Source organism: Camellia sinensis, chromosome 4 (assembly GCF_055761805.1).
Source record: "Camellia sinensis isolate YWXY chromosome 4, ASM5576180v1, whole genome shotgun sequence".
Taxonomy (NCBI): Eukaryota; Viridiplantae; Streptophyta; class Magnoliopsida; order Ericales; family Theaceae; genus Camellia; species Camellia sinensis.
In genome coordinates, this window is record NC_138964.1 from 112,923,310 (window position 1) to 112,944,760 (window position 21,451).

A 21,451-nucleotide genomic window follows, 5' to 3' on the forward strand; every position below is an offset into this window, starting at 1 on the left:
AGCTATCTCATCAAAACCTCTGGTCGAATATACCAGTAATTCAGAACATGCACCACATGTTCAAAATATTGAACGAGGCCATGGAATAACCATCCACTATTCCATCTACTCAGGCAATGAATCCATGGGGAGGCCTGGGACAACAATTAATGAACATAATGGAAAGATGGGCAATATCCTTTATGAATCGGATGAATTCCCATCAACCAACTAACACAAGGCATATGGAGGAAAATTCAAATGTTCGTCAGCAAAGATTGGCTAGAGATAAACAGCCTATGCAAAGTAATAGACATACTAATGGTCAGACTAGTAATCAAAATTATGAAAGACCATCACTTATACCTTAGTCTTGGTATGAGCCTCTTTCAAGGCCTATGGCAAATCAAAATACCTCATTACCTAACAGCGAAGCTATACAAATTGGTGGATCTAAGCCAACACAAGAAAATGGCATGAGAATGTTTCCAAATCCCATGTTTGAAGCCATACCTGGCACAAGGGGGTTCAATAATCCCTTGTTCAAATTCACACCTGGGGGGTTGGAAGGCTTTCCTGTGGCTAGGAAAGAAACAACACCTATTCCTCCTATTACAGCACCTTTCATAAGTCCTTTCGTAGGACAGGCTTAAAGAGGTCAACCATACCCTCAACAGCAGCTAGTACCACAGGGACAGCCAGTCCCAAATATACCTCCCTATGGACCAAGAAGACCTCAAGCACAAGGGTTTCTACCAAATCCTGTGTTTGTTCCTCTAGTGGTAGTCCAACAAGCACAAAATATGATTCCTAGGGACCAAATTGTTAATATTATCAGAGAAATGTGTGGACCTATGGCTCAGGGGGTTCAAACTCCTGTGTATAGGAAGCCATACCCAGAATGGGTGGATAGGGTGCATGTATACCCAAGGGGGTTTAGAATACCAGACTTTGCTCTTTTTTATGGGAATGGAAACCAATAAACAGTAGAACACATTGCTAGGTTCGCAGCCTAATGTGGTGAATTTACCAATAATAATTACATGAAGTTAAAACTTTTTCCAAATTCTCTAACTGGGGCAGCTTTTGTATGGTATATTAACCTTACACCTGGCTCTATCTAAACTTGGCAGCAAATTGAGGAGGCATTTCATGCTCAATTCTTCCAAACGGAGCCAGAAGTTCTGTGGCAAACTTGGCAAGGTTAAGTCAAAGGCCTGATGATAAGGTTGTTCAATTTATTGCTAGATTCAAAAGAGCATGAAACAAATGTAGGGTCATTTTACCAGAGCCTGAATTTATGAGATTGGCTCAAAATGGTTTAGCGTTTAGGCTTCGAAAGAAGTTCAACTCAATTGAGTTTTGAGACTCAGTGGAATTAACCTATAAGGTGTCTAGATATGAATCATTACTTGAGGAAGAACAAGATCGCAGTAATGCGTCATATAAGACTTATTATAGAGATCCTAATTACGAGATTAATGCAGCAGAGATCGTAGGGAAAGAGTCTATGACCTGTAAGGCGTTAATTCATAAGGATACTACAATAAACCAGCAGTTTAAAAACAAAAACCTTCATAGGAAATACTCTTTCGATTTAACAAAGGCAGATGACACTTTTAATCATTTGCTTGCAGCAAATTTCCTAAAGTTGCCAAAAGGAGTTAAAATTCCTTCTCTAGAAGAACTTAAAGGGAAAATGTATTGTAAATGGCACAATTCTTGGTCTCATTCAACTAAAAACTGTATTTTTTTTCAGGACAAGATACAAGAACAGATTCCAAAGGGGAATTTAAAGTTCCCACCCAAAGCAGAGAAAGCTATGGGGATTGACACTAACCCATTCCCAAATATTAGGGAAGTTACAGCCAATGTTGGTGTGCTTAACTTCCAAAACCTATCCTTGAAGAAATTGGAGGAGGTTAATGTGCAGATGCATGTTTCCAGTCAGACTGCTTCCAAGAAAGATATCAGAAGTTCACCAGCAGATGGACAGAGCTTTGTGGACCAAAAGGAGGACTCTAGTGAGGAGGCGCTGGATGATGACTCTCTAGAGGCCGCTGTCATGCAAAGGATGTGTCCCAGATGCAGGTTAAGTTACAAATGGTTAAAAGGTCTCCCAATTGATGGAAAATAGTATTACAAAGATGCCCTAAACCAACTAGTACTTACAACAAAAGGCCATACCCAACTGGTCCCAGACAGCAGCCATTCTTAGTTGGACCACCAGTCGCTAGAGTGCACTCCAAGGGTAAGAGACCTCTAAATGAGTTCAGACCACCCAACTACTATAGAATGGAGGGCAATCATCCTGAGAGGAGGCCTAAAGTGGGCTCAAGTTATGAAATCAGAGCCAGAGATTGGCCTCCTAGATCAGCCTCAAACAAGATGGAAGGTAACCACCCTAACAGAATGCCTAAATTAGGCTCAAGACAGGGGATTAGGGCCAAGCAGTGGCCTCCATAGGCAGCTTCGAAGCTAGTTTTGAAGGCAGAAAAAGCTAGTTCAGCAACTAAATTAGTGAGTTCATGGGTACCTGGGGTTCCAGATTGGTTTGTCATGTAGAACAAGCCTAAGAAAATGTCTACCCAGAGAAGTGTTGTTGGAGACCAGGGTAGAATGGTTAAACCTCCCTTGATCGCTCCAAATAATTGGGTGTTACTAAAGCACCCAAAAACAAAGGAATCAAATATGGTTCCAGTAATTTCTAGGTCTCAAAAGAGGAAGATCCAGCGAATGTACACTCAGTACCAAAAGGATCTAAAGAAAACTAGAGAGAGTTCTTCATTGGCCCAACCAAAAGGCCAGACAGAGGAAAGAGAAAGTCCAAAATTGGATCATAGTCCAAAATTGACTCCTCAGAACAAAAGAAGTTTCAGCAAAGAGCAGTTGGCTAAAGTTCACTTTGAATTGAAAGCCAAGAAAAGATCCAACTTAGCAGGTCTTGAAAAGACCTTGATGGAAAGCGACAGTGAGACAAAATGAGAAGTTGACCTATGCCAAAAGAAAGAAATAGTTGAGGAGGAGATGTTTGAAGCCTTCATGGCTGAACATACATTTTTGGTCGAAAAACCAGCAGGAACAAACCATTCGAAGGAAGTCACTAGTACTGAAGTGCTAGAATGCAGCATGGAAGATGAACAAGTTAGCCTAGAAAAGAAACAAGTGCAGCCAGTAGTTTAGTTTAGCTCATTTCCTCCAGTGTCAGTGAATATGGTACATATACTACCACAGGAGTTCCAGGCTGAAGATGGAAACCAAGAAGGTCAGGAGATTGACCATATTCCAGTTTCTAGTGAATATTCACAGGTTAGCATGGTTCAAGATGAATCTGAAGTGGCCACACCATTGGAAACTAAGGACGAGACTGAGGAAGTGAGTATTAATCTTTCATATCCTTTAGAGTATCCTACAACAACCATGACACAGCATGTCAAGCCCTTATATATCAAGGCTTTTTTCGATGGGATACAAATGAATAGGGTATTGATGGATAATGGGGCAGCAGTGAACCTGCTTCCGAAATCCTCTTTGAAGAAACTAGGAAAAAGGAACCCCAAATTAATCCCAACCAGCACAACCATTGCTGGTTTTGCTGGGGATAAGCAGATGGCTCAGGGTATTTTGCCCATCAACCTGAGTGTGGGAACCAGAGATTACATGACAGCATTCTTTGTTATTGATAGTAATGCTAAGTATAATGCTTTACTTGGCAGGGATTGGATTCACACTACCAAATGTGTGCCTTCTTCTCTACATCAGAAGATAATGATGGCCTTATGCAATAGAGAGATAGAGGAGATCAATGCAGACCCTTAACCCTTTGTTGCTTGTGCTAACTTTGCAGAAGCCAAGTTGTATATTGAAGTAGTGACACCACTTAGTATATTGAGAAAACCTGATGGTTCAGGCGAAGTGACGGTTGATGAGGAAGTAGCACACCTGAAGCACTTAGTACAAGAGAGTGCTGATGAAGAATTCATCATCAAAGATGATAATGATGCATGATTGTAGGTAAAAAGATGAAACCCAAGAAGCCAAACCCTTGGCTTTAGTCAAGCTTTCAGCATTGGACTTAAAATCAATAGTCCAAAAGGTTCAGGAACAAGAGAATGAAGCCATGGTAGTTGGCTGTAAGCAGGAACAACAACAGGTCAGGCCTTTGATCTTTGATAAATACTGTGCATTGGACATCAAAACAAAAGTCTAGGAAATATAGGAAGAAGAAGCCTTATGGATAGATTTTGTCTATGAGGAAGAAGGCAAAGATGTTGAATCAGAGAAAGTGGAAGTAGAACAAAGCAAAGAAATTTCTTCAAGGACAAAAGAAATCAAAAAAGAAGCATTAGTGAGTTCTCAAATACAAGACCCCTTGGAAAAAGTTAATTTAGGGGAAGGTTCTGCACATCAACCTACTTACATCAGTGCTTAGTTAAGTGCTCTTGACAGGGACTAGTTATTGATGGTCTTAAAGAGATATAAAGACTGTTTTGCATGGTCTTATAATGAACTGCCATGATTGGATAGGTCATTAGTGGAACATAGGCTCCCTATGAAGCCTAATTTCAAGCCATACAAGCAGAAGCCAAGAAGGATGAGTCCTGAAGTGATTTAGAAGGTCAAGGAGGAAATTCTTAAGCTCCTTAAGGTAGGCTTTATTAGAACAGCCAGATATGTTGAATGACTATCCAATATTGTGTCTGTGGTTAAAAAGAATGGTAAAATGAGGGTATGCATCGATTTTAGAAACCTGAATTTAACAACTCCAAAAGATGAGTACCCCATGCCCATAGTAGACATATCGGTGGATAGTTTAGCAGGGCACAAGATTTTATCTATGATAGATGGGCATTTTGGTTACAACCAAATCTACATTGTAGAGGAGGATGTCCATAAGACAACATTCAGATGTGCTAGGAACATTGGCACCTTCGAATGGGTTAAAATGCCATTTGGCCTAAAGAATGCAGGGTTACATATCAAAGGGCAATGAACACTATCTTTCATGATCTCATTGAAGGGTATTTAGAGTGTTACATTGATGACATTGTAGTAAAATCCCAGTCCATGGATAAACATTTGGTTCACTTGGAAGCAGCTTTCGAAAGAATGAGAAAGTTCAAGTTAAAGCTTAATCCTCTCAAATGTACTTTTGGTGTATTAGTTGGAAACTTCTTGGGCTATATAGTACACAAGAAGGGAATACAAATTGATTAGAATAAAGCCAAAGCCATCATTGAGGCCAAGCCTCCATCAAGTAAGAAAGAAGTATAAAAATTCCTTGGACAAGTTAATTTTCTTCGAAGATTTATTTCTAACACTACGAGGAAAACTAAAGTATTTTCTTCCTTATTAAGGTTGAAAGATGAAGAGGAGTTTGTGTGGACAGTAGAGCACCAAATTGTTTTCGAAGAATTAAAGCTTGCTTGGCCAAGTGTAGACACCCCATTTTTTACCGACCTTAAGACTCAGACGTCATCGATTGAGCGCTCGGTGATTGCGCATGTTGTGCTCATTTCGAGGTTTTGAAGTTTCGACTGAGAGCCTTGCCTCCGAGCCTCGGAACTTTTTGTGCTTTGACTCGGTCTGCGAACCAAGTCTTGTTTTCTCTTCTCTGAGGGAGGGAGAGGTCTTGCAGACCATCTCTCAGTGGTCGTAGACTACTTTTCGTGGTCGTAGGCCACTGTTCCCGTTTGGAGACTAGTTTCCAATTTTCGGAGCCGTCGGTCGCGTGCCTCGGCTCGGGACCGCTTAACGTTCTCTGTTTGGCACGGTTTTTGGAGCACACCTTGTTTCCCCTGTCTAGAGGGACGCTATGGTCTAGGAGACCACTTTTGTGGCCGTACGCAACTTTTGGTGCTCAACAGCCAATTTTCAGGGCACCCAGCCGCGCGCTTTGCCCCCCGAACTCTCGTTTTGCATCCGTGTTGGTTCGTTTTTGGCATGAACCTTGTTTTCCTTGTTTGGAAGGTGGTACAAGGGTGGGAGACCACCTTTTCTCCTGGAGATCACTTCTCTCTCCGCCAGCCGGTTTTCTTGTCGGGAAACTGGTCTCCTTGATTTTTGAGCCACATTTGCTGGTCTTCCACCATACCATTAGCTTGCATTCAGTTGGGAGACCATCAAATGGGCTGGCCGACCACTTTTCCTTGAAGGAGACCACTTACCCTAGTCAGCCGACCAGGGGAAGTGGTCGGCCGACCACCTTAACTGGTCGGCCTGCTCCCTCCAATTTTGTCTCTGTGAGTTATTACCAACTGTGCCAGCTGGAAGGCACAGACTGCATCCTCCATACACATGTATGGAGGATCTTTGGCCTTGGTTTTTAGCTTCTTTGAGAAGCTTTGGCCTCCTTTGTCTATAAAGGAAGGCCTCCCCCTCCTTTGTGAAGGTTCAGATTTTGGTTAAGGCACATGCACATATCTCTCTCTTTGTCTCTATATTTAGGCTTAGGAAGTGTATTGTTCTTGACCCTTTTGCACCACACCTCATAGCCTAACACTTCCACCATCAACCTAAGGTTCTTGGAGGTCATTTTTAGAGGTTAAGGAGCTGGGTTTTTGGTCCAGAAGTTGCTGTATTTGTTGAGCTTCAAGGGTAACTCATTTTCTCCATTTTTAAGCATTATTTTAATCCTTCTCTTAGCCTCATTTGCATGCTTATTTGAGGTTTGTTGTTAACTGAAAAAAGCTTTATTTTTAAGCATTATTCATGTTTGTTTAAGGTCATTTTCCTATTGGAGGTCATCTACCCTCTTGCATGCTTCATTTAGTCTTGTTTTGAGCCATGCCTTAAGGCCTTTGTGTTGACCTTTGCTTGGCCTTTTAGCCACTGAAATCCAGTGGATTTTCAGTGGTTGGCATGCTGTTTTGAGGGCCAAAATCAGAGAGGGGTGACCCTCTCTCTTTTGGCCATGTTTGTTTGCATATTTGGCCTTTCCAAGGAGCCTATCTTTTTATATTTCCTAGCCTTGGTTTAGGCCATTTTTAGTGACTTTTAGGACCTGCCTAGACTTTGTCTAGGGCTGGTTTGGTCACCTCATGTTTGCCTCTTGCATGTGTAGAATAATCCTCTTCATAACTTATCAAAGGAGCATGTCATTTTTGCATGTATTGGTCTTGTTTCAGTGGGTTTTTGGCCATCATTTGGTATACCATGACTCTGTTTTTCCTTGGTTTGGTAGTCCTTAGTGTACCTCATATACTTGTAGTGTAACTCATGTTCACTAGCTCACAATGCATGTTGTTTTGGCCTTCTATTCTAGCATATTTTGGCCATACTTCAAACTGGTTTTGTTCATATTTTGGGCTGCCATGCATACTTGTAGTGTAATATCCTTGCCTAGCCTTGAGTTTTAGAGCCCCTTGCATGCTTAACTTGAGGTGTTTCCATGTCTTGGCATCATTGAGCATGTTATTTCAGAGCCTATACTTGTGCCATGTTCCCATGTTTTCCACTCTTTAAATGCGTTTGAAAGTTGTGCTTGTATACCTCATTTATGGGCCATTGCATGAGCTTCACTTTTGTGCATTTCAAGCCATCATCTTAGTCAATTTTGCCACTGTTTTGGGCCTGCATAGGGACTGTTTGGGGTTGGTTTGTTCATTTGGGCATTGCTTTGCATACCTCTAGTGTAATGCACTTCACTAGTTTCGGTATTTGAGCCATTCAACACGCATAACATAAGTTGTTTGCATGATTCGGGACCATTTTGTATATTATTTCAGAGCTAGAACATGTGTTATTGTACGCCGTATTTCATCCTTTCCATGTTTTCATACAGTTGTATCTTGTGCCCAGGCTTTGGGCCCTTGCATCTTGCATGTTTGCATGTGTTTTGTTGCCTCATTTTCATCATGTATGGTCACCGATTTGGGTGTGGCTGAGGCCTATCCATTTTGGTTTAAGTCCATTTTGCATTAAATATGCCATTGTAGTTCATAGCATTGCGCATGCCATGTAGTTCGTCGCATTAAGTATGCTATTTGATATTCGCATTGTGTATGCTAGTCGCATTTTGTCATATTGTTGCATATGTTGTCTTGCATTGAGTATGTGTGCTTTAACATTGTGCATTGTGCATGCCATTAGCCTTGTTAGGTTGTCCATGTTGCATTTTATATTGGCATTGTGTATGCCATAATGTCTCTTGCATATTCGCGTGCTTAGGTTGCATTGCATGTTTGCATACTAGAGTTGCATTTGTGTATGCCATGCCATATTATTTGTTGCATTGTGTTTGGGATAGGAGTTAGCCTAGACACGGGAAACGAGGGACGTCTCGTTCTCAAAGTGACGAAACATGCCTCGATTCCCAGTCGCCGACATTCTTGACTACCCATGATGGAGTTGTTGGCTTTAGGTGCTTACTTGTGCATTCATTTCCATATTGAGTTGCGCAATTCGACCCCTCAGCCATCATGCATCGAGATGCGTGATTGGTGGCCCGAGGGTCGAGAGCTATACCCCTTTTAAGCTCATGTAATGATAGGAAGGATAGTTGTGCATACATTTGTTGAAAATACTTTGGCATGCCTCTCTCTTGCTCCTTGTTGCAGAAAACTAGAAACCAGAGGCAGAAACTGGTCGGCCAACCAGCTTTTCTGGTAGGCCGACCACCCCTTTTGGTTTCTCCCACAAAATGTGGTCGGCAGGTGGTCTCCAAGGCCAATAGCTAGTCAGCAACCTTCCCACAGATTCCCAGGGTGGAGTTTCAGCCTTCTGGAGCCTTGTGCAATGTTCTGAGATCAATTGCAAACAAAGGCAAGTTAGGGCATCGTGATGGATTTCCCGACAAGGCGACTCGAGCATGCATGCATCCTTTATCATTCAAAACAGAGCTGAGGCAGCCCATTTTACATAGTTTGCATGCTAGTTTAGATAATTTGTTAATTAGCTAGTGTTGTGTAATAATTAGTTAATTCGATTCTGTATTATTTATTCGGACCCTCCGAGAGAGAGCAATGTTGTAATAAGTGTGCGTATGTGTGATGTATGTCTTCCAACCCCATGTCTTTCTCCCTTTTATTTACCAGCTTATGATGGTTAGTTTTAGGGCACGTTTCAATTAGCATTCTTATGCTCGTATGTTTGCATCCATTCATCTGTTTTGCATGCACCGGGCTCGGCGCATCATACTAACCGCATCGTATTTCAATTCCAAGTTGAATACATGTTACCTGTAGCATCTCATATGCCATCTTAGAATAGTCGAGCTTATCTTAGTTGCATTCTTGCATGTGCTGCATTAGGCATCTCAACATAGTTAGGATTCATGCATGTTTTCTAATTAGCTTCTTTCTTTGGCTCGGAGTACTCGGTAAGTGTTTATGCTTTAGCATCCTTGCATGCGTGTGAGTGACTGCCATGATAGCGTGCTTACCATGAGGCTATGTGCTTATGTGATATAACTGCCTGAATGCCTGTGTGTGAAGGTTGGGTTGCTTGAATTGGAATAATTCGTCGAAACCCGTGTTTTAGCCTACTTGCGAGTAGCAAACTTCAATCCATTTTCAAAACAAATGGATATGCGATGCTTTGTTCCAACTTAGGCAAACTAGTATATACTTGTATGTTGTGCGCATCACATAGTAATTCTAGGTTGATAACCAGAATAAGTGCACATGTGTTTTCAAAAACAAGATATCATGTTTAGTAGTGGCCGATCTTTGATTGGGCGAGCGGGGGTGCTCATTGCATGACCTTCCCCAATCGTACCTAATTTCCCAAGCTGAGGCAACTTTGGTGATGATGGACACGTGGCCTTAGGCACGAGTCAGGGTTTCCTAAATTCTCCCAAAATAAAATATTTAGGTGACGACTTTGTATCTGGCAAAGCAGTCCATGTTTGGCATTTCTTTCTAAAAATCAGTTTTTCAAAACGATTTGCCGGATGTGGACTCTTTGGTGATTTATCAATCTCGTATTGCACTTTGCGAGATCAGATTAAGAACCGTAACATTTGAGTCCAAACTGTAGTGAGCCCAATGAACAAAACGGGATTTCCCTGAGACTTTCAGGGAGGTCTACAGTTTCTGGCGACTCTGCTGGGGATTTAGAGAACTTGACTCGAACTCATGATATCTTGTTTTGATTACACTTATGTGTTTCTTTGCATTGCATGTGCATTGGTGCGCCTAGGACACAGTGTTTTCCGTCTGCTATTCCTGAACGATTTGTTGGAGGCTGTAGACACCCCATTTTTGACCGTCCTCAAGACTTGGACGTCACCGTTTGAACACTCGGTGATCATCCATGTTTGTGTTCGTTTGGAGTTCCCGGAGGTCTTGGCTCGTGCGCCTTGCCTCAGGATCCCCGAACTCGACCATTTAGTGTCCAGTTTCACACCGAACACTTGTGTTTTGCCTTTGAGAGGCAGGGTAGGGCTTGTAGACCATCCCCACCCACCACCGGCAGTGGCTAGAGGCCACCGGCTGGTTTTTGCTGCCACCGGCAATGTAGTTTGCCGGCCGGCACTATTTGTTGCCGGTCAGCACTATTTTGTGCCGGTCGGCACTCTTTTTGGCCAAGATGGCATTTTTGGCCGGCCGATTGCTGTTCATCTGCTTTTGCAGATATTTTTAGACAGCTGTCTTGCTTTTGCTCTCCTCCATACACGTGTATGGAGGGATCTCCCTCTTGCAAAGCTTGTCTTGTAAGCTTTACAAGACAATATAGAGAGAGGCTCTCTCTTGTAACAAGGAGAGAGGATTGAGGTTAGAGAGAGAGATATTTTGGGAGCAAAAGACAGCCATTGTTGAGCTCTTGTTCTAGGGTTTGGGTGAGATACATTTTATATCTCTCTTTCCCTCCAATTTGTTCACTAGGTGCTTTGTGTCTTACTATTGCACACAAACACCTAGTGTTTCACCTTCCTCTTGAAACTAGGGTTCTAAGGGCTTGTTCTTGAGTTTCTTGACTGGTTTGGAGCCAAAGGAGGCCATTGGAGCACCATTTGTGAAGGGATCTTCAAGGGTGAGAATCTAGTCCCATTTTCCCCCATTTTTGCATTGATTTTATACCTATCTTAGAGCTGTTTTTGTGCTTATTGTATAACATAAAAAAGTTCTATTTTTAGGCCCTCTTTATTGTTTGTTAAGAGTGTTTTGTTGTTTGAGGGTTGTTGACCACCCTTAGGCCTCAAAAGGCCTCATTTTGAGCCATTTTGTGTTAGCTCCGGGATTTTGGTGTTGAGGTCTCTTCACCACTGAAATCTTGAGGGATTTCAGTGGTGAAGATGATGCTTTGAAGTCCCAAGAAGGAGAGGGCCACCCCCTCTCCTTGTTGTCCTTGAAAAGGGCATGTTTTGGCCTCTTAAGGAAGCCTATGCTTGAGTGTGTGTTGAGCATGTTTGGTTTGTTTTTCATGCTTATATATCCATAATATAACATGATTTCAAGTTGGTTTTGGAACTCCATGCATGCTTAGCATAGTTGCCATATAATGCCTTGTTTATGCCTTAACATGTCTTAGGTTGTTAGCCTTTGTTGGAGCATGTTTTAGGCTTAGTCTTGTGAAGATTATGTGCTTATCTTGCCATGTTCTAGGTCTGTCCTAAGTTGTTTGGGTTGATTTTGGCATGCTTGATATAGCTCCTTTGTATTTAGGCTTGTTGGCCTTGAGCATGTGCATGTGTAGCATGCCATCTTTGCATTGTTTTGGTGATTTGGGATCATTCTACATGCCATTTCAGTCCCATTTCCATGCTTGTTTGATTGCCTTGCATGCATCTTGAATGCCTCATAAGCTTGTGTAGTAATGCTCCATGTTTTGGTGTTTATGCATGCCTTTGTTTTTGAGTCACTTAGATGCCATCTAAGTAGTCCTTTAGCTTTGTTTTAACATGCTAAACCTCTGATTTTGGTCCTTCTTTTCATGCCATGTTTGGTCATGTTAAGTGTAGTTCAATGCTCCTTTGATTTGCTTTGAACACTTGGACTATTTGGCGCATGCTTGGCTTGATTTGTTGCTTGGTTTGGCACCATGTATTAGCATGATTTCAAAGCTTATAATGCATGCTAATTGTTCATGTTTGTCCCTTTCAAGTGTGCTTGAATGTTGCTTGATTTGTGCTTAAGTGTTGGTCCTTATGTGCATGTGTGTGTGTATGCCATTTAGCCCTCACTTTTTAGTACTTTGGCCACTGTTTTGGGCCTAACTAGAGCTGCCTAATTCATGTATAAGTCCATCTTGCCATCCATTTGCATTGCCATATGTATGCTTGTATGCTTGCATAAGTGCCTTGCCATGCCATGTTGCATCCTTAGCTTGTATGCCTAGGTTGCATTGCATCTTGCATGCATTCCTTGTCCCTCGACTTGGGTGATAGGGATTGGGAGTTTTGTTTGATTGGTTTGCATACATTTGAAATCAAAGTTGCATACTTGGTTCTTTGGGCCATCACGCATGGAAATGCGTGATTGGTGGACCGAGAATCGAGGCACATGCCCCTTTGAGTCATTACAATGATAAGGGATATGGTTGATGCATACATCACTTGAATTGTGCTGCCATGCCTTGTTTTGCCCTCTGTTGCTGTGAGTTGCAGGTCCAGCAGACTTTCTTTGCCGACCGGCAGTGTAAGGTGCCGGCCGGCAACCTTTTCTCTGCCGACAGATTCAATTTTGTGCCGATGGACATATACCAATGCCGGTGGTGATTCCACTCAGCCGGTGGTACTCCCCAGTGCCTAGGGATGCAACCCTGAGGTTTTGACAGCCTCCAGAGGAGTGAAAGAAGGAAAACAGAGGCAGCTTGCGCATGGCGGCGCGCTTCCCGAGGCATTTTCCTGTTTTAATTAGTCTATTTAATTTGTTAATTAAATTAGGCAATTTGTAATATTAATTAGCTGGTGTAGTTAATTAATTTGTAATATTTATTCGGTCCCTCCGAGCAAGGGCAAATCTGTAATAAGTGTGTGTGGGTGGTGTGTATGTCTTCCAACCTCACTTCTTTCTTCCCTTTTACTTACCCGCTTTAATGGTTAGTATTAGGGCACGTTTAATTTAGCATACCCTATGTTATGCATGTGTGCATCCATGCATTTGTATTGCATGCATTAGGCTCGGTACATCACGCTAACTGCATCAATACTTCAATTCCCAAACTGAATACGTGATAATTGTGCATTTTCACATGACATGTTTAGGATAGCCGAGCCTATTCTAGCAACATTTTGTATGCGATGCATTTGGCACTTAACATGGACTTGGATCATGCATGTTTGCTAACAAGTTCTTTGTTTTGGCATGGAGTACTATGTAAGTATTTCCGCTTTAGCATATCGCATGAGTGTGAATATTGCCATGACAGCATGCTTAACATGTGGCTAGATGCTTATGTGTTAAACTGCTTGAATGTCTGTGGATGGAGGTTGAATTACCTAAATTGGAATAATGCATTAAAACTGTGAGTTTTAAGCCCACTAGATAGTGGCAAAATCATCTTTTCTAAAAGCCCACTTGAGGGTGGCAAAATCTGCATTTTAGCCTACTTGCGAGTAGCAAACCATTTTCAAAGCAAACATGAAATGTTTTGTTCCAATTTGGGTGATTTGGTCTATACTTGTTTGCTGCGCGCACAACATAGTAATTCTAGGCTAATAACCGGATTAAGAACACATAACGTTTTCAAAATTGGATATCACGGTTAGTAGAGGCCGATCTTCGGATCGGGCGAGAGGGGGTGCTCATAGCTGACCTTCCCCGATCGTACCCAAGCTCCCGAGCCGAGACAACTCCGATGATGACGGACATGTGGCCTTCGGCACCGAGTCAGGGTTTCCTAAATTTCCCCATTTTAAAAATATTTAGGTGGCGACTCTGTATCTGGCAAAGCAGTCCATGTTTGGCACTACTTTTTCAACAAAATCTGTTTTCTCAAACGATTTGCCAGATTTGGACTCTTTGGTTCAGATTAAGAACCGTGACACAAATTGAGAGTTCGAACTGTAGCGAGGTTCCCCCCGCAGGCTTGTTACAGAGGCTCGCTTTGAGAAGCGTGCCATAAGGCTGACTGGTTACGGGCTCTGCCACGATGGGAACATAAACCCTGGTTTTTACCGGGGCACCCTTTTTGACCATTCGACCTAGTGCATATTCGGAATCTATAGTGACCATTCCAAACTAGGACAGGTTGCTTACCCAATTGTAGGTTGTTTGAAATCGTTGTGTGCGTAGTGAAACCCTAGCTCCTGACAAAATAGGACAGGGAAACCCTACCCCGACATAGGGATGTTTTGGCCCTCACTTGCTTTCTATGTGCTTTTAGAGTGTGTCTCTACAAGAATGCATGTATCAGTTTGCAAGTCTGGGTATTAGGCCTACGGGCATTAGATTCGAAGAATCAGTTTTACCTAAGGGTATCAGTTTACAGGCAGAGATTTGGGCAGAATTCAGTAGAGAGCATAGTCGTTCAGCTATGCTCATATCTGTTTTGGTGAAATCAAGTTGAGATGCTGTCTGTTTTCTTTTTTGGCAAGGTAGTCTCGGAACCATTGCTTCAGAAGGCTCCAACATCCCCCGGGTACATTGGACTTGTGCTGATAGACTTTGTCAAGTCAGAGATTCAATTCAAGGGCAATCAGTGTTCCTTTGCCAGAGGCAGGGTAAAAGGCCAGTCAGGCACAAATCACCAGTTCAACAGTCTCCAGATCAGCGATCATTATCCGTATCACCTGTGCGCAGTTGGAGCTGAGATATCTGTTTCCACCTCAAAAAGGAGATACACACTTGTTCAGTTAGATCAACAGTTTTCAGTTAGTATAGAAGAGATGATGCGTCAGCTCCAAGAAAGTATGCGAGTCATACAACAGGATTGTAGCGCCCTCAAAATATACCCATTATATATATCATTGACATGCATTATTTAAAGAAAACACTTTAATAATTCATTATAATATCCATCAGAGTCTTACTAAACAAAAGCATTACATGTAACATCAAAGTAAATGCCCTACCGGCTTACATCTTTCCAAGCCAACACTTGGACACAAAGTATGAGTTCTAACTCAAATACAAATAAAGCCCTAGGCTTGAGTGTTTACATGTACTAACAATAAAAAAAACAAATAACTAAAAATAGTCTTCAAAATCCAAGTCCTTCCAAGCTAAGTCCTTGGAGGTAGCTTATCACCTGAACCTGAAAATGATGTTCCCATAAAGGGTGAGCCACAGCCCAGTAGAAATATACTAAACCACATATAAGCAATGAATAAAGCAATAGCATTCAACAGATGGTTAACCAAGATAATTAATTACTTCATTTTACAGCCTCATGACACTATTGTCTAAGACACGTTTTACTTTCCAATTTTATCAACATGGCTCAGAACCTGGCCAAACTTACAACAGTGAATTACATATATCATATTCACATCCTTCCAATATCAACAAACAAATGAGACTCAAGCTCAAATCAAAACACTTCATACTTCCAGATTGATACACATTTTAGTGTTGTATCAATAAAACACTTCTATATAAATAAGCACACATAAAAGTGATGCTAATGGAGTCCATCCCCTATCTCCTCCCAAACAAAATCCGGTTTAGAGGTCCATCCCCTATCTTCCCCTAAACCGTGGAGTACATCCCCTATCTCCTCCCACACAAAACAATGTATGCAAATGCAATGCTCAATCAATACACGTATTTTCTGTATCAATGCAATAGTCAAAATTAATGACTTAACCAATGTGATTAGTTTCAGTTATTCCTAATCCACATGCAATGTCTACAACAATCACGACTATCCTCCACCGATAGCCCAAAACAGTTATTTCTAAACTGAAAATAACTATGTCAACAATTCAATAGACAAATGATTCAAATTATCCAATTACGCCATTTAATCAATGAATTCCCCAATTACATGAATTAATTATACAAATTAATTTAATAATACAACTAGGGTTTTTCCCAAAATTTACCAAAGTATCCCCAACATATCAAAATACCAAAGCTTAGAACAAAACCTATAAAATGGAGTAGGAAATCCCTACCTCGAAGAAAACAACCCAAATGGTGAAGACAGAGATGAGTGCCCAAATACCAATGTGCTCCAAATCGCCAAATGTTCAGATTAAATGAAAGCCCTCGACTTCCTCTATATTTTTAATAAAGCAACTAGGGTAGAAACACCCTCTAAATAGATCAAATCTAAGAAAGAAGGTGAGTAGGGAGAGAGAGAAGTTGGACCTAGGGTTTGGAATCAAAAGAAGATGAAAAAGACTGATCAAAACCCGCTGCTGTGTATATAAACTGGACAGGCTCGCTCAAGCGAAGAATTGGTCGCTCGAGCGACCAGACACAGAGAAGCTACGCTCGAGCCAAGGAAGCCTTGCTCGAGCCAACAACCCAAAAGCTCGCTCGAGCGAAAGAAAACTCGATCGAGCGAAGAACTCAAACCCTCAGGTCTGTAACCAGACACACGCTCGAGCGAAGGAACTATCGCTCGAGCGAAGAACGAACTAACTCGCTCGAGCGAAGAAAAGCTCGCTCGAGCCAAGAATGCATAGCTACAGGTCCAAATCAGACGCAACCTCTCGCTCGAGTTACCAAACCCCGGCTCGAGCGAAGAACCAAAAATAACAGCTCGCTCGAGCGACAAACTCCTCGCTCGAGCGAAGATCCAAAATTCTGGACAGCAACACTTGGTTTCTAAACCCAACCAACCTGAAATAAACCTGCCCAACACATCCTATAGGTCCAAATGAGAAAATAAGGGACAACAACAACAATTATACAATGACAGAATCTACGGAACCTAAGTCCGGATACAATAATCAAATGGGAGAAGACCGGGGTCACTATAGGATGCTGCCCGCCAGGCAGAAGTGGCTGCACACCAAGCAGAAGTAATGGCCCAATAGGCAGAGTTAATCGCCAGGCTACAGCAGCAAACCGGAGCATCTGCTTCACACCCAGTTCCTCCCCCACCAAGAGTCTCAATACCCGAGGAGACAGCAAATGTCCAGAAAGGTACGGACATCCCAACAGGGCCGGCTCCGCCTCCAATCTTACCTCAGCTGTCCAAGGCACCCACACCCACCAATCTACCGGATTCTCCCTTTGAGTTCGAGGTGGACCCCACAGCGCTAAAAGTGAGCAAGCTTGAAAAGCTGTTCAAGAAGTCCTAGGGCATGAAGTCTATTATGGATATTGAGGGTAGATACACCGATTCGGCCGTGACTCTGCCGGACCGGTTCAAGATGCCACATATCGACCGTTTCGATGGTTCTGGAGACCCAATGGTGCACCTCCACCTGTTTTCTGATATCCTGAGGCCAATGGGCTTGACCACAGTCCAGAAGCTGTCACTATTTGGCCGAACCATGTCTAGGATAGCCGCAATCTGGTATGGGAAATTGGAGAACTCTGTGAAATAGAACTGGGAAGAGATGGCTGAGGCCTTCATTGCTCAATACTCCTACAATACACAGATCGAGGTCACAACTCGTTATCTTGAAGTCACTCGCCAAGAGCCAAAGAAGAGCTTCTCCAATTTTGTGACCCGCTAGAGCGCTAAAGGCTCGATGATGACCGTCAGGCTCGTTGACAAAAATTAGATTTGGATTGTTGTGCGCTACCTCCAGCCTAAGCTCATGTAGAAGATGATCGTTCTCCCCCTCCCCACCTTTGCAGATCTACATAAGATTGGGGTACAAATCGAGGACGCTATGAAGCAGGGCCTCATTGACCAGGAGAAGGAGCAGCCCAGGTGGGCGTTTTCCCGCTGTTCGAATGCGACCACCAGTGGTGATGCAGCTGCAAGATCGTCTGAAGTGGGCATGGTCACCACCACCACATCAAAAATAGCTACCCCATTTACTGGTGCATCCGGAAGTAGCTCAACAAAAACCAAATATCCACCTTGAGTCAAGAGGGTTTTTACCCCACTTTATATGCCTTTGTCAAAGGCTCTAGGGGTTTTACTCCGGAAGGGACATCTGAAACTGTTGGAACAACGGCCTCTAACCGATCCTATCCCTCCAACGCGTGACTCGACTAAGTACTGTGCCTACCATCAACAAACCGGTCATGACACTGACAGTTGCTTTCGTCTGCGTCATGATGTACAAGATCTGTTTTATAACAGGGTCATCGCTGCACTAGTCTTGCAAAGTCTATTGGCACTCGATCAGTGACCTTGGGGGATAGTACGAATATGTGATCAAGGGATGAACCACCTACGGGCGGCACTCAGTTTACTCCAGATGTGGCGTATGGCACGCACTGTTTTGAGCATTTGTGAATGCTGGTTTTCATACTTTCTGACTCGGGTATTGAGTCAGTTTTGTTATGTCGTTTAGAGTTTGTCCCATTGTATAGAGTCAATCTTTTCATACTGAGTCAGTTAGGTCTGTCTTGTTCTATCGAGTCAATCATGTTTTGTTAGAGTCGGGTGATCCCGGAGGCGTTACCTCGGACATCACTATTTTGTTTTGTGTTTGTCTTTTCGCTTTCTTTTGAGTCTGTTTCTGCCAGGGAACCAGTTACACCAGAAGATCTAATTGAAACAGCTGTGGTTTTCATGCTTTTGTGCTTGTTTCTGCTTTGAGCCTGTTGTGCCAGCAAACTTGAATGAAACGGCAATGCTTTTCACCTGCCTTTCTGTGCCTTTAAGTCACTACATCGACCCAAGTTTTTCAAAACCTTTTTGAACATTGTGATGAAAACGAAAAGGAAGGAATTCCTCGGGTTTTGCAAAATTTGATCAATTGAGAGAAAGAGAGGCGTGCTAAGCCCTTAATGAATGAAATGATGTTTGTTAATGTGAGTACTGAGAAGGATCCTGGCTTGATCCAAATTGGTTCCGCACTGTCTTCAGCGCGAGCGACTAGTCGCTTTCTTAAAAGCTTTCAAAAAAATGTTTTGCGTGGTCCTACGAAGACCTGTGTGGAATCGCTCTTGAGATTGTGTAGCTTAGGATTACTCTCAGGCTCGAGACTCAACCCTTTTGCTTCCAAACCTTGAACCTTAATTCAGAATGTTCAACGGTCAACCATAATGTAAGGCCTGTGTGGCCGAATCAGAAGCAGCCCATGAACTAGGGGCGAGAATATCAGATGTGATCAAAGGAAGCTTGCGAAGCTAGATCAAAAGCAGCCCTTGAACTAGGGACAAAAATGTCAGATGCGCTCGAAGAGTCAAAGATGAGTCTTTTCTGTAAACCAGGGAAGGCTGGCAAGAATGCCAAATCCCAGAAGGAGAAAAGAATAAAGTATTGCTGAAGGACAACCAAGTTCCTATCCACAACACTAGGGGCAAATTCACCCTCCATTGGATGGACTTCTACATCATCAGCGAACAGCAGCCATTCTCTTGGATTCAGATGGCTCTGAGATCTCAAACCCAATGCCCTTTCTGGCGACAAGCAACACACTTGTCTTTTGCAAGATGTCTTCTATCTGATGATTTTCCTCTGGATTTTGAGCAAGACTTTCCTCGTCCTGTATATCTTCTGGTAATTGTCCTACCTCTGACTGTGAATGCTGAGTCCCTATTTGCAGACTTATCTTTCCTTCTGAACTCATTATTTACCAAGGTGTTTGAAACATCAACATACTTGATCTTTTCTTTACCATACAGTAAAGTGGTGGTGAGATGATCATATGTGTCAAGCAAGGAATTCAACAGTAATAGTGCTTTATCTTCATCATCAATGTGATCATCCAAGTTTTTCAAATTGGTAAGAATTTTGTTGAAATTGTTTAGGTGTTTGTTCATCGAAATACCTTTCTTATAGTCGAAACGAAACAACCTCTTCTTCAAGTAGAGCCGGTTCTCAATGCTCTTTGTCATGAACTTGTCTTCCAGCGCCTTCCAAAGGTCCTTCGCAATATCATATTCTGTGAAGGCATACTTCTCCTCTTTTGTAAGGCAAAGTCGGATGGAACTGCAGGCCAGGAGATTCACTTTCTCTCATTCTATCCCGTCCAGGTTATCTAGTTTGTCTCCCAGAGTGAAGTGCAGGTTCATCTGGACAAGCATATCTTTAACTTCACATCTCCACATGCCGAAGTTGCTGTTTCCATCAAACTTTTCTACCTCGAACTTAGCATAGGACACCGAGGTCCAATGCCTAAAGTTGCTTGTAGTCGTTGGGTTACTTGTGGACTCAGTTGATCTCGTCTCTGTAGATTCTGCCATTGAGACTGCTCAATAATCTCCACCACAAACAATAACAGACGCTTGAAAAGCCCAGAACATGGCAAATTCTAAACTCCTGAAAACTTCACTGAAAATTCAGGTCCGAATCTCAAAAAAAGGAATCTGCGGTTATGTCTGGAATGGTTGATTTAGCTAGGAAAGCACTTGTCTCCACCTCTCCAGAGGCCTCAATGAAATTTCTCCAAATCTAGGGGCCAAATTGTAATTTCCCAAAAATCCAGGGACCTTACTATAATTAATAGAAGTTGCAAGGACTAAATTGAAATTTCAACAAGATCAGGGGCTCAAATGTAATTTCCCAAACTTTTAGGGACTGAAATGCAATTTCTCAAACTATTATGGACTGAAATACAATTTCTCAAACTTTTAGGGCCTCTCTGCAATTTCAAAAATTTCAGCTGACTGGGTTGACGACGTGGTAATTGAGCTGGCTGTGACGTGTCTCGACACGTGACAGTGACTAGGCAGCCACGTGGTCCAGACGTGGCAGTGACTAGGCTGACGCGTGGTGCTTTGCAAAAATGATTTGCAATATTAGTGCTCCAAGGATTTGAACCTTGGCTGAAGGAGGGCAATGCTTAACCTTAACCACTTGGACAAAGCTCGTCTTGGTGTTGGTTTTCCCTTCAAATATATATTTGAAGTATATATTTTTGCTGCACAAAGTCGTCTTCTACCTCTTGCTACGCGTGGGTCTTCTGGTTAAGAGTTGACTTTACGTGCCACACTTTCACCAGCGCGTGTGGATCACCTAGAAGTCCGTTTTGGCCGTTCTTTCTGGGTCTGGACTCCTCTCATCGAGACGGACCTCCTGGTATATTCAGAAGTTGATTTCGACAACTTCAAATTTTTCAGTTTACAGAAAATAGAGTTACGGATGCTCTGTTTTGGCACAACGATGCTCTGATACCAATTTGTTGTGCCTAGGAGGCAAAAAACAATCACACACAAGCACACAAGCAAGAACACACAAAGAATTACGTGGTTCGGCAAATCGCCTACGTCCACAAGCAACGGATTTCACTATATTTTGAACAAAGAATTACACACTCTATAATTCTCTCTCTCTGCTCTGTATTCTCTCTTCAACTCACCACACTGACCCTCTCCCATTCACTAACCATTTATAGATGAAATGGAGGGCCAAAGTCTTCAACAAGCAACCACCAACATTTACGGCAACCACCACCAACATTTATGGTAGCTATCAATCAGCAGCCATCGTTGAACATCTGAGCCAATCTTCAACATAGTTTTCTTTGGCAAGAGCAGAGGAATATCTTTCCTACCAGATGAAACAT